This window comes from Gouania willdenowi, chromosome 12 (genome assembly GCF_900634775.1).
Source record: "Gouania willdenowi chromosome 12, fGouWil2.1, whole genome shotgun sequence".
Lineage (NCBI taxonomy): Eukaryota > Metazoa > Chordata > Actinopteri > Blenniiformes > Gobiesocidae > Gouania > Gouania willdenowi.
In genome coordinates this window covers 13,305,490-13,317,203 of record NC_041055.1, presented here as the reverse complement: position 1 = coordinate 13,317,203, position 11,714 = coordinate 13,305,490, and the positions used below count along the sequence as shown (strand labels likewise).

General features: G+C 39.6%; 1 pseudogene; it reads left to right on the top strand.

Moving 5' to 3' along the window:
• The first annotated feature begins 3,677 nt into the window (after positions 1 to 3,677).
• Positions 3,678 to 3,794, top strand: LOC114473864 (uncharacterized; annotated as a pseudogene).
• The last annotated feature ends 7,920 nt before the right edge of the window (positions 3,795 to 11,714 follow it).

Below are 11,714 nucleotides of genomic sequence, written 5' to 3'. Positions count from 1 at the left end.
TTTTATTTATAAATGTATATCAATGTTTATCATCTTTGTGCAACCCCAGGAACAAATCAGTCACTTGGGTGAACTGTCCTTATATCATATCTTTAACCCTCTTATTGATCAAATCATTACGACTGTGGCACTCTTTCTTTTACAAAATGTTTCTTTCCTTTGAGTTCAGATAACCCAAACTCATTAAATAGTTTGATAAAATGAAAGCTAATGACATGCTGCATGTTATTCACAAATATCAGTGACAGTCCACCCTCACATAACTTATCAAAATCAGGGTTCCTTCTTACAAAGGCAAATCTAACAGTGAGATCGAGCGGTGCAATCAGACAGCTCGAAAGCTGTGAGCAAAGCGAGCTTTGATAACTTCCTTTGCAAAAATTGCTAAAGGCATGGCCTCTTTTAGTGGTATAGCTAGTAAACAATTAAACCAGTTTAAGCTTGGCATGGTCTCTCACAGTATGGATACTGTCCTTTGGGAGTACATTTGAAGTACACAACAAATCCTAATGGTGCAATTAATTACTGTCCATACCAACAAAAGTGCTACCAAAGCGGCAGTTGTGCCTCAGAATTTTCTGTTTTAATTAGGCATGAGGGCACTATTACTGTTCCCTGTGGACAATTAATAGCCAAGACAATATCATCAGCCCAGGGAGACACAGAATGGCACAATGGTCCAATTTAGCATTGAAGACATTTTGCATTCATAAGACTATGTACATTTCAATCATAACTATCAAAGGGTCTTTGCCAACTCATGTGTAAAGATCAAGTAACTACACAGTTTCAATTTCATAAGTTTCATCAGGAGTTTTTTATTAGACATTTTTGGCACCCAATTAACAAAGTTTTTCACATTTGGTACAGTAATTACATGCTTAGAAATAAAAAAACAAACAAAAGCAACAACAAAGAAACAACAGGACCAGGGATAAACCAAAACAAAAGAAAACTGTCAATAATGACAGTAGCAATAATATCAGTAATGTAAAAGTAGGACTAACAGCAACAATAGTGTTAAACAAATAGTCAATCAAAACAAAGTAACAGATATTCATAATAATAATCCATTGGATTTTATGTATATAGCGCTTTTTACAGATACTCAAAGCCCTTAACATTGATGTGCATTATTCTTTTATTCCACACACAGTGGCGATAAGCTACTATTGCAGCCGCAGCTGGCCTGGGGCAGACTGACAGAAGTGGGGCTGCCATAGTGCGACATCGTTCCCTCCGACCACCACCAACACTCACTCACACACCACATTCATACTTGACTATGTGGGTAAAGTGCCTTACCCAAGTACTCAACGACAATGACTTGGCTAGAATGGGTTTTGAACCACCAACTTTTTGGTTATCGGACGACCCACTATGTATAGGCACACAGATATATACACATTAATAAAATTTACAACATTTCCAAAATATATTTAAAGTAAGTAATTACAAAACACAGAATAAAATTAAACAGAGCATAACAATATTTAAAATAAAATAAATAAACAAAATTACAATTATATAATTGGAAACAAAATAAGAATAAATACATTTAAAACACACCAATCAAAACATATAAACAAGAACAACCAAAACAACAAAAGACGGTCTTCTTAGAGGCATCTTCCGAGATGGCAACTTCCAAGAGAGTAATATCTGATGCCTAGCGAATAAAGTAACAAAAAAGCGGAGCTCAGCTTTAAATTTTGCAAGGCATACTGCTGGTGGTAGTGTCCTGAAGAGTTCTATTAAAGGAGATTGAGCTAAAGGCACCTGAAGGACCTGTAATAGTGAATGAAAAGACCAATACTTCTGAAGGGACGGGCAGGACCATCCTATTAATCTGTTAATGCTATTGATCTACGTTAATGCAGCAACAAATAAATCAGTCTGCTGCGATTTGTTCGAACATGGTGCCATTGCTGCATAATTACGCAGCTGGTCGGCTGATTCTCGTCTGATTCTTGTTGGGGAGCTGTGGCTCCAATCGTAGTTTACTATTATTATTATTATTATTATTATTATTATTATTATTATTATTATTATTATTATTATTATTAATAATAATAATAATAATAATAAATGTTTTTACCAAATTTGGTGGGTATGACCTTGGGTCACTCCTGGGACTGTATCTCAAAGTTAATCGTGAGTGGTCAAAGTGGGCGTGGCTTATTACTACATAACATATAAATAAACAAACCTTTATTTCAGCTGAAGTAATATGTTGAGGGCTGTGAAATTTACAGGGTTACCATTGAAGAGCACACAGATCACCCATACCAAAAAGTGCACCACTAGGTGGCACTATAACGGGTGCAAAGGCATTTTGGCCTGTAACTTTCACACTTTAAATCACATCTTCCAAAACTTCATATCCACCTGTTCACAGCAAATGGCACGTTGGCCTGTGTCCTGACGCCCGCCACAAGCCCGTCATCCTTTGTGACGTACTTCCATGGGCTCCGCGAAACCGGGGGGCCGAGTCGCGCGGGAAGGCTTGGCCCCCTTTCATAACTGCTTGCAGTTCTAGTTATTTGCTGTAATTGCCAGAGATTGTAATTCTTTATACAAACAAAACAAAATACTGCATATTTTCCTCCTCTCTTCAATAAAGGTGGCACTGGTCAATGAAAACTCACAGTCATTCCACCAGTAGCAGGGGTTCTCTGTCAAAGCTCTGTGTTGCGTCAGCAGATGGCAAATCAACTTTTTACATAATGCCTCTTCAGGAGACATTAGACACCTCTCCATTGCCTCTGACTCACAGCATTTTTAAAAAAATGGCAAAAATGACCTGTTACAAGTGTAACAAGGAAATGCCGTTGCAGATGTTTGCTGTTCTTCTTTTTTTATAAGTCAAATGCTTAAGATATAGTTTGAAACAATATACATTTTTGATAATGGATTTTGTCCCCAAAATAAATTAACAGTTCTCTGATGACCTATATATTGTGGAGAACAACACAAATTTGTGGAGCAATTAAATTTCATTGTTCACAATTAAGTTACTTTTCTATCGTAACTGTTTTGACTGTTTGTAATATAGATAAGTTTTCCTTTTTTCAAATTCCAGGACAAAGTGTGTCTCATTTGTTTGAAATAATTTTCAGAGGATGACATCACAGTCCATGCCAGCCAATGTGGATAGAGGTAAACTATTTTCTTTTCAATAAGTATAACTAGGAAATTAATGTTTCCCCTTAGGCACTGGAAAACCCCTGCAACCCTGAAATAGGACAAAGCGGTGGATGGATGGATGTTTCTCCTTATGTACGGGGGACCACATTTTTCCTAACCTTGTTTTTGCATTTTATAAATACTACTACAGTGCCCGGCGGAAGTATGTAGTGGGCGCTTTAGTAGAGTTAATTATGGGCAAATGAGTATGTGTTTGAATGTTCAAAGAGGTGTACATACTCTGTACTCTGTAGTGTTATAAAGGGCTATATTTACCGGTGCAAAGTAAAATAGCGTGTGCGATTTCCCTGGTGTAATTCTATTGAACATGCGCATGATAAGTTGATAAATAAGTTTGCACCAACGTTTGCTGAACTTAAGCAAATGGATAATAAATGTCACCTCCTGTCCTCAGACCCTCGTTCGGCAAGGAAAATTAATTATACACAAACATGTCATGTACATCCAAGGTTCGCATTAGGTTATAAACACATGATGGCCATACCAGCCTGTCATTGCCCGATCCCGTTAGATCTCGGAAGCTAAGCAGGTCTGGGCCTGGTTAGTAGTTGGATGGAGACCACTGAGAATTCCAGGTGCCACAGTGGGGTGGCAGTCACCCCAGTGGTATCTGTCATTTTGTCCTTGGGCAAGACACTTCACCCACATTGCCTAGTATGAAAGTAGTGTGTGAGTAAGTGTTGGTGGTGGTCGGAGGGGCCGATGGCGCACAATGGCAGCCTCGCCTCCGTCAGTCTGCCCCAGGGCAGCTGTGGCTACAACAGTAGTTTACCACCACTAATTGTGGAAAAACGACTTTGAGTGTCTGATAAAGCGCTATATAAAATTGATGCATTATTATTTATAATGCCATTTTTGCAGAGAAATGTGCATGTTTCACTGTTCGCTTTGAGCAAAGCCGCTGGCAATAACATCTGGGAACTATTTGAGTCTATTTCGAACTTCCGTTGTCGCAACTCTATCTAAACGGCACTGTGTGCTTGCGGCATGTACATCCAAGGTGCTCATTAGGTTACAAACACGTAGTGAAAATATCAGCATTTATAATGCTGTGTTCGTGGAGAAATGTGCATGTTTACACAGACTTTGCAGGCAGCCAGAGAAGACGCCACTCCCCCTCTTACCCACGTTCAAAATAAAATAAATGATTTGCAACACCAAATAAGTCCGCAATACTTGATGAACACCATGGGGCCAAGCTGTTAAAAAAGTTTCAGGTCGAACAGACACTGCGTCAGGGTGATATATACGCTCCACACACACTTTTTATAGAGAGATATTGAATGCTTTTATGGAGTGACCTGGGAATGGGGAAAGTCTGTAGATAAAATGCTTTGTTTGTTAACTTTCCTTTCATCTGTAAATAGGCTGGCTGTCAGTTCATATGCCCTCTCTGCCTGAGCTCCTCCTGACTCGCTACTTCGATGCTCCGCCTGGTCATCAAGGACACCTGCTGCGGTGATCGGCCACTGTCCCTCTCTGTGAAACTGATATGTTTGTGTGAAATAATCGAACATTGCCGATTTCACAATACATATCACATATGAAGGATGTATTGTATAGTGAGTGATGTGTGCGCGCCTACAAATAGTTTCATATTAATAATAATAATTGTAATTAAAATCAAATGATCATTGTGCAAAACTGCTGATCAATTGGCTGCAACACCTATAGCTGTTATAAAAAGGAATGCACTCACAATGGGTAAAGACACACAATGGCTTAACTGGCACTGCTGGAGGACGAGGAGCACGGGAGGAAGCGGATCTTCAAAGACTAGCAAGACCTACGAGTCTGCGGAGCACCCAGCCTCACTCACTCCAGCCACAGCACCACCGACCAGAAAACACTGAAACTAATGAAAAATATGGTTTTATTTGAAATTAAATATTGTGAATTACATATAGTTCCAAAAGTGTTTCACTATCTGTTCATTTTTATTATTTCAAACAAGGAAATACAATTAAAATAGTGCACCTGTGTCCCCCTCAGCCTCTGTACAACACAGAGGGGTTCCCCAATGATCCTCCAGATTTTTGTCTGTAAGGGTGAGCTCCAGTGTCTCTTTCCACCACCTGTTGAACAGAGACTCTTCCTATGGAGAGTGATACACATTTTCTCCTCCGCTTTTATGTCAGACCATTTCTTTTTTCACCTCAGTCACAGTCTGACGCTCTGAGGAAATGCAATGCATTCGTAATGTTTACTGTGTCACCAAATTACGCTCTCCTGTGTGTGTCCACCTCAACATTTAATACCTCCACCTCACATTGAGTGAAATTTATTATTTTTTTGCTCGTTTTAACCCTGGATCCACCGTGAAATTTGCATTAGTGAATATTCATTAAGGGCGTTGACCTGACCTTTTATAGGCACCATATGGGTGCAGTAAGGTGATTCCGACAAATTTCGAGTTCCTGGTTTTAAGCGCATGCCAGCAAAAATGATCTTACCTAGGCACAGTTTTATAAATGAGGCCCCTGGAGTTTATATCCTTTCTTGAGCAGTGTTTTGACTCCTTTTGGAGCATGTTTGGCCTGGTGGGACCGGTTTTCCTGTTTTAAGTTAGTGCAGGTTTATTTGTTTAGTGGGGAGGGTCTTCTTTTGTAGATTGGGTGCTGATACCGGCTTTGACGGCCCTATAGGGGTTGGGGCAGTGTCACTTTTTTAGCCCTTAAATGTATTTTGTTGTATATTTAGAGTGTTTAGAGGTACTGAAAAGTTCAAATTAGTCTCTTCAGGTGCTCCGTTGATATCTTTATATTCTGTTTTGGACATATTTTTCAATCTGTTTCGATTTTTCAATTCTCTATTACGTTTTTTGAACAATAACGTCACAGTATTTGCAGCGGAACTGCCAAAGTAGACATCAACTCCAGGTCCAACACTTCGAGCAATCCGCCATTTTTATTTCTCGCTTTTATTTTGTAGTCCAAGTTCAAGGATGCCAAAGTTATGAGAGGATAAGTCAAAATGTTCGGTTGTTGGATGTAGTAACCCACACGCTTCATTACAACGTCGCCCAGCATCAGAACCTTTTCAAAGTGCCTGGTTGAGTTTTATTTTTCACGGAAATGTACCCACATCTGTGGGTAAGTTCATTTTTGTGCGCGCGAAGCACTTCAAGGATGACTGCTTCAGCAACCTCCACCAGTATAAAGAAGGATTTGCCTAAAGACTTCGTCTGATTGAGGGGTCAATTCCTTCTATCTTTGGAGACGACGAACAAAGCACTTTGGTAAGCTGTAAATAACGCTAAAAAGTGTGATAAGACGTCCCTGTCATTGTTTTGTTAGCATTAGCAGTTGCACCGTCTTCATATGTTAGCGCTGTGTGCTCGTTTTAGATCCTTGATGATATGGCCTACGTGATTTATTTTTAAATCTAAAGTTTTCATTTTTCATTTCATTTTGCCGTTTTTGTCTCGGAAAAGACTATTAAAATCCATTCCGTGACGTTAGCTGGCGCTAGCGTTAGCTCGGCGCTTGTGTTAGCCCACTTGTTAACATCCATATGAAGACGTTGTTCTGCAGGTTCATGATCATTTTCATCTTGCTCCGCCGGGTCCGACTGTGGCTCGAACATGTAAGGCTGGATGGACAAGTCTTCCGTTGTTGACATTTTGTAAACAAACGTGTGAATAAAAAGTTTCTGCGCCGCTACATAATCATATCTCATACCTCTGCAACCTGGAGTGGGGGCGGGGTATGAAGTGTCTCATTTGCATTTAAAGAGACCACATCAAAACGAGTTGCTCTCAGAAGCACATCAGAAAAGGGGTAGAAAAGGGGCCTGTGGAGCTATAATAATGAGGAATTCAGACCCAAGCATTGCAGTTCCGCTTTATATAGACCACAATTGTATGATTTATATGTTAAAAAAGGAAGGATTTAAAAGCATGATATGTCTCCTTTAAAACATAGTATTGGTTTCACAAAGCTTTGAATGTGGGTCCACATTCTCCTCCAACTCCAGGTAAGTTTTTATTTTAATTACACCTTCATTAGTTAATATCAGATACATTTTAATCATGTATTTCTGTTGGTCTTTTTTTAAAGTATGGACGATGTTTCATTCCTATTATTGAGATTGACATTCACAAGGTTTTTGTACACACTACTAACTTAAAAGAAGAGCCATCAATCCTCAACAGATTTGAGAGGTTCTCAGAATGGTCCAGATTGATAAAAGTGCTTTAAATCTTGAGAAGGAAAGTAAAGGTGTACAAAGATTAGATGCAAACAACCAAATAAAGTACCAGTCTTGAAGAGAGAAAGGAAACTGAACTGTTTGTCATCAAACTTGTTCAACAGAAAGCTTTTTCAGAAGAGATAAAGAGCCTGAAAGTAAATAAAGTTCCCAAGAACAACAAACTTTTTCTGTTGGAGGGCGTTTGAGTTAAGCTGTGCTATACCCACATGTAAAACATCCAGCAATACTTCCCAAAGATTTTCATATTTCTACTCTGATCATAAGACATTTCCATTTGAAAGTTCATCACAGTTGTTGAATGGTAACTAACAAACTGTGAGCCAACGGTTGGTGGATTATTGGATACAGCCGTGCAGTTTCATCTTACATCTTCAAATGTGTTCAATGTCACAGATACATACATAAAACTGGGATTCAAAGTATGGGAGATTTACCAGTAGGCAGAACAGGACCAACTCTACCCTTCACTTATGTCGGAATGGATTGTTTTGGAAAAAATGTATGTCAAGGACAACTGAAAGAAGCTTAAGAGATATAGACTCTTACTAACTTGTTTATGTTTGCAAGCCATTCACATTAAATTAGTGGATGATTTAAGTACAGATTTCATTTGTTGCGATAGTAGAAAATGTTCATCAACTAAGGTGTAACAAAGGAACTAATTTCGTTGTTTTTCAGACAGGGCTTTTCCACCAAAAGCACAGGGCTTTTGATTGGAGCTATTGTTGGAGTGGGAGCTAAGTGAGAGATGCTCTTGTTTAGCTGACAAACCGGTTTGGTTTTCCACCACGAAAGAGGCAAGTTGGAGCCATGCCCTTGCCTCATCGTAAAACGTCAGTACGTCATTGATTACGTAGCAGTTTACCCATGGGCACTTGCGCCATAATGAGGCCCATGCTTTGACATTTGTTGATATTGTATAGAATACTATCCTATCCTACGTAAAGATTCAGCCCAACAACTCTACCCATCTTCATTGGAGTCACAGGAATCTGCAACAAAGTTTGGGATGACAGGTAATTCGTGTTAGCCTTTGCTAAGCTACTTTGCTTCAACTATGCTCAAAAATACAGCAGATGAAGGCAATAAGTTGATTTTGATATATTTGTTTATCATTATAGATGCTCTTAAGGCTGACTGTGGAACTCAGTACAGTCAGAATATCAGCGCAAGTTTCTGTCAGGTTATGTTTCTTGGGGCAAAAAATTAACACATGCTGATGTTTGAAACTCAGAATGTGTGGATGTAAAGAGCAATTAAATTATCTGGGAAAAAAGTGTGTGCTTATAAGTAGGCATTAAACAGTGAACAAAGCCCTTGTAGAATACAGAATAAATAACTTAATTTATGAAATGTGAAAATAGATTTATAAACCAATTCAATATATCTATAAACATTAACTTAAGAAATGATTCTGGGTTTTCTATTACAAAGGGCCAAAGCCTGCCTCTTTGCCTGCTCCAGAATTAACATCCATCCAGTGCTGTGGAGTTCATCATGAGCTGGAGGTTATGGACCATGGACATGGTCCTGGTCCTGTAGGTGTCCCTGACTGCTCCATGGAAGAAAATCTGCGTTAACATCTTCCTCCTTTTTTCCTGCATGGAATATTTTAAATAATATTAGTTCTTAATAATAGTTACATTTATTCATAAACAAATATAAATTCAAGTAAACTGTGTAGATATTTCAGGATGGTCCAACAGATAAAATTGTTCATGTTGATGTTTGCATAGAATGAATAAATCTTACTGAATTTGTCCTGAGATGAAGACGAGCTGACCTGCAGATGGAACATTGGCTCCAAATCCACGTCAACAACTCTGAAATGTTGTTATCATATTGTTCAGTAATGGCCATTGTGTACCAACAAGGGAAGTTCTGAATACAAGTCAATGAAATATCACTGCTGCTGCTTTCAGGATTGTTATTTTTTCCTTGCTAACCAATGGCTAACTGTTTCCAATAACCGGTCTGTATAAGGACTGAAACACCCATTCCTGAAATAAGTGATGCATTTTTTCAAGAGTGGGAGAGTGAGTATCATTGCCTTGTGGGTTTTATTTCTTTAGCCGTTTAGCAGGAGATGGAAGGGTTTCCCAGCAGGCTGATTGTGGATGGATCCAAGCAGCCTAGATGAAATTGAATACCTGCGACAAGACCTTTGATGGAGGAAGGCTGCAACAAGTGGAGGGACTCCTAGCTATGGTGGTGCATATGGCAGGGCTATTAACAGACACAATTGTAATAGAGAAAGTGGCACAAAATGAGTTGAAAAGGTTCAAATATCTCTGGACTACTGTGACACCTGAGCTTGACTGAAAGATAAATATTTTCTCTCTATTTTATGCCAAACAGATTCTACTGTGAAGGGTGCAAAGGTATCACTTTGAAGGCAGCTGTGATGTCTGCCTTAGCTAGCCAAGCACCTCTGCCTTATTTTTTTGAGTCCTCCTTGCTTTTCCATGTGCCCTCGTAGAAAAGCCCAGGGCAGGGAGAGCACTACCCCCTGCCCCTCCATGAGCCTTCATGGAAAGCCTGAAGCAAGGAGAGTGGTCAGCCAGACCTCCAAGGCCAAATTGTGCTGGGAAAGCAGCTAAACAATATGGATCAAATGGATTTGAGTTAGGTGCAGTGGAGTCTTATGTTTTTCTTGATCAAAATAGAGCCTCCTCTCTACTATAGGTTGATTTCACGTGGCGTCACATTGCTGTATCACGAGAGCATGAGATTCAGATGGAGGGCAGGAAGCTTGAGAATCTGCCATCTGAAATAATCAAAATGTTTTGTGTAGTTTACGGCTGCTCTAATCGTTCTAACCAAGAAAAGGAAAAGAGATTTTATAGAGTACCGAAGATTGTCGTTCAAAAAAGTGAGAAATAGAAAAAGCTCACAAAACAACACCACAGAACACCATAAAAAGTGGATTTTACTGCTGTCAGGAGAAGCACAGCCTGCTAATGCCCTTGTCTGAAGCAACCACTTCATCAGAGGTATGTTAGCAAGCTTGCTTTGTTTTTGTGGTTGTGTTTATATAGCATTATCACTGAACCCAGATGACTATGGTCCCATAGAGGTGTTGTGTGACTGCTTAGAAAAAGTAAACAGCTGGATGAGTGAAAACTTCTTCAACTAAATATTGATAAGATGAAAGTGATTGTCCTTGGTAACAAGTCAAAAAGTCTCAATCTTTAAAAGCTAAAGACCAAGTCAAAAACCTTGGTGTTCTGATTGACTCAGATTTGATATTCAGCAGTCAGGTCAAATCTATCACAAAAACAGCCTTCTATCACCTAAAGAACAATTCCAGGGTGAAAGGATTAATGACTCAGAAAGATCAGGAGAAACTGGTCCATGCTTTTATCTCTATCAGACTGGACTATTGTAATGGTCAACTAACAGGAATCCCCCAAAAGAGCATCAAACTGCTACAGATGGTTCAGAACGCTGCAGCCCAGTCTTACCCCCAATTTCCACTGGATGCAGCTCCGCTGCATTACGTCTCCACCGCGCCACCGGAGCTGATAGGTTTCCACTTTAGTCTATGTGTTAATTTCCACTGGGTCCGCTGCGGTACTCCGTGCCCTCTGCCAGATATACACAGGGCTTCTATTTCTAGCGAACACGCATCAATCAACACAGAGCAAATAAGCGCTAAACAGGAAATTAAGCACGTATTCCACAATAAAATATCGGGTTACTTTTCAAAATAAAACACTTCAGATTATATTTCAAGTAACTACATCACCAAAATGTCATAATGTGTAAAAACAAAATCACATTCACTATATTGTTTCCTCTCATACTGTAACTGCACTGTAAACTGCAGCAACTTTAATTTAGTTCATGTTTTACTGGTGCAGTTTTATCTCTTCTCTGTTGGCTGTTGCTAAAAAATGTGGCTATGACAAATCCAGAGAGTCCAACCTTCTTGTACTCCTTTGTAAGGAACCTGTTTATCTGTCTATTGTTGCATTTATAACACACATTTACCTGCGTTCTCGTGCGATTAATAAAATATCGTCAGAACTGCTCTGTCTCGTGACGTCACAGTCGTCAAACCAAAGTGCAACTTGGCGCACTCAAAACGCAACCGGTGGGGATTACCAGATGGCGGACAGTGGAGCAAAACCGGATCGGTGTTGTGGCGCAGCGGAGGCTTTATCCAGTGGAAATCCCCAGTTAACCAGAACAAAGAGGTCAGAACACATCAGCTCAGTCCGTAGAGACATGGGTTGGAAACCGGAGACCAAAATACCGAAGTTGTTCTGGTAGCTGGAGAAGTGCCAGGGCAC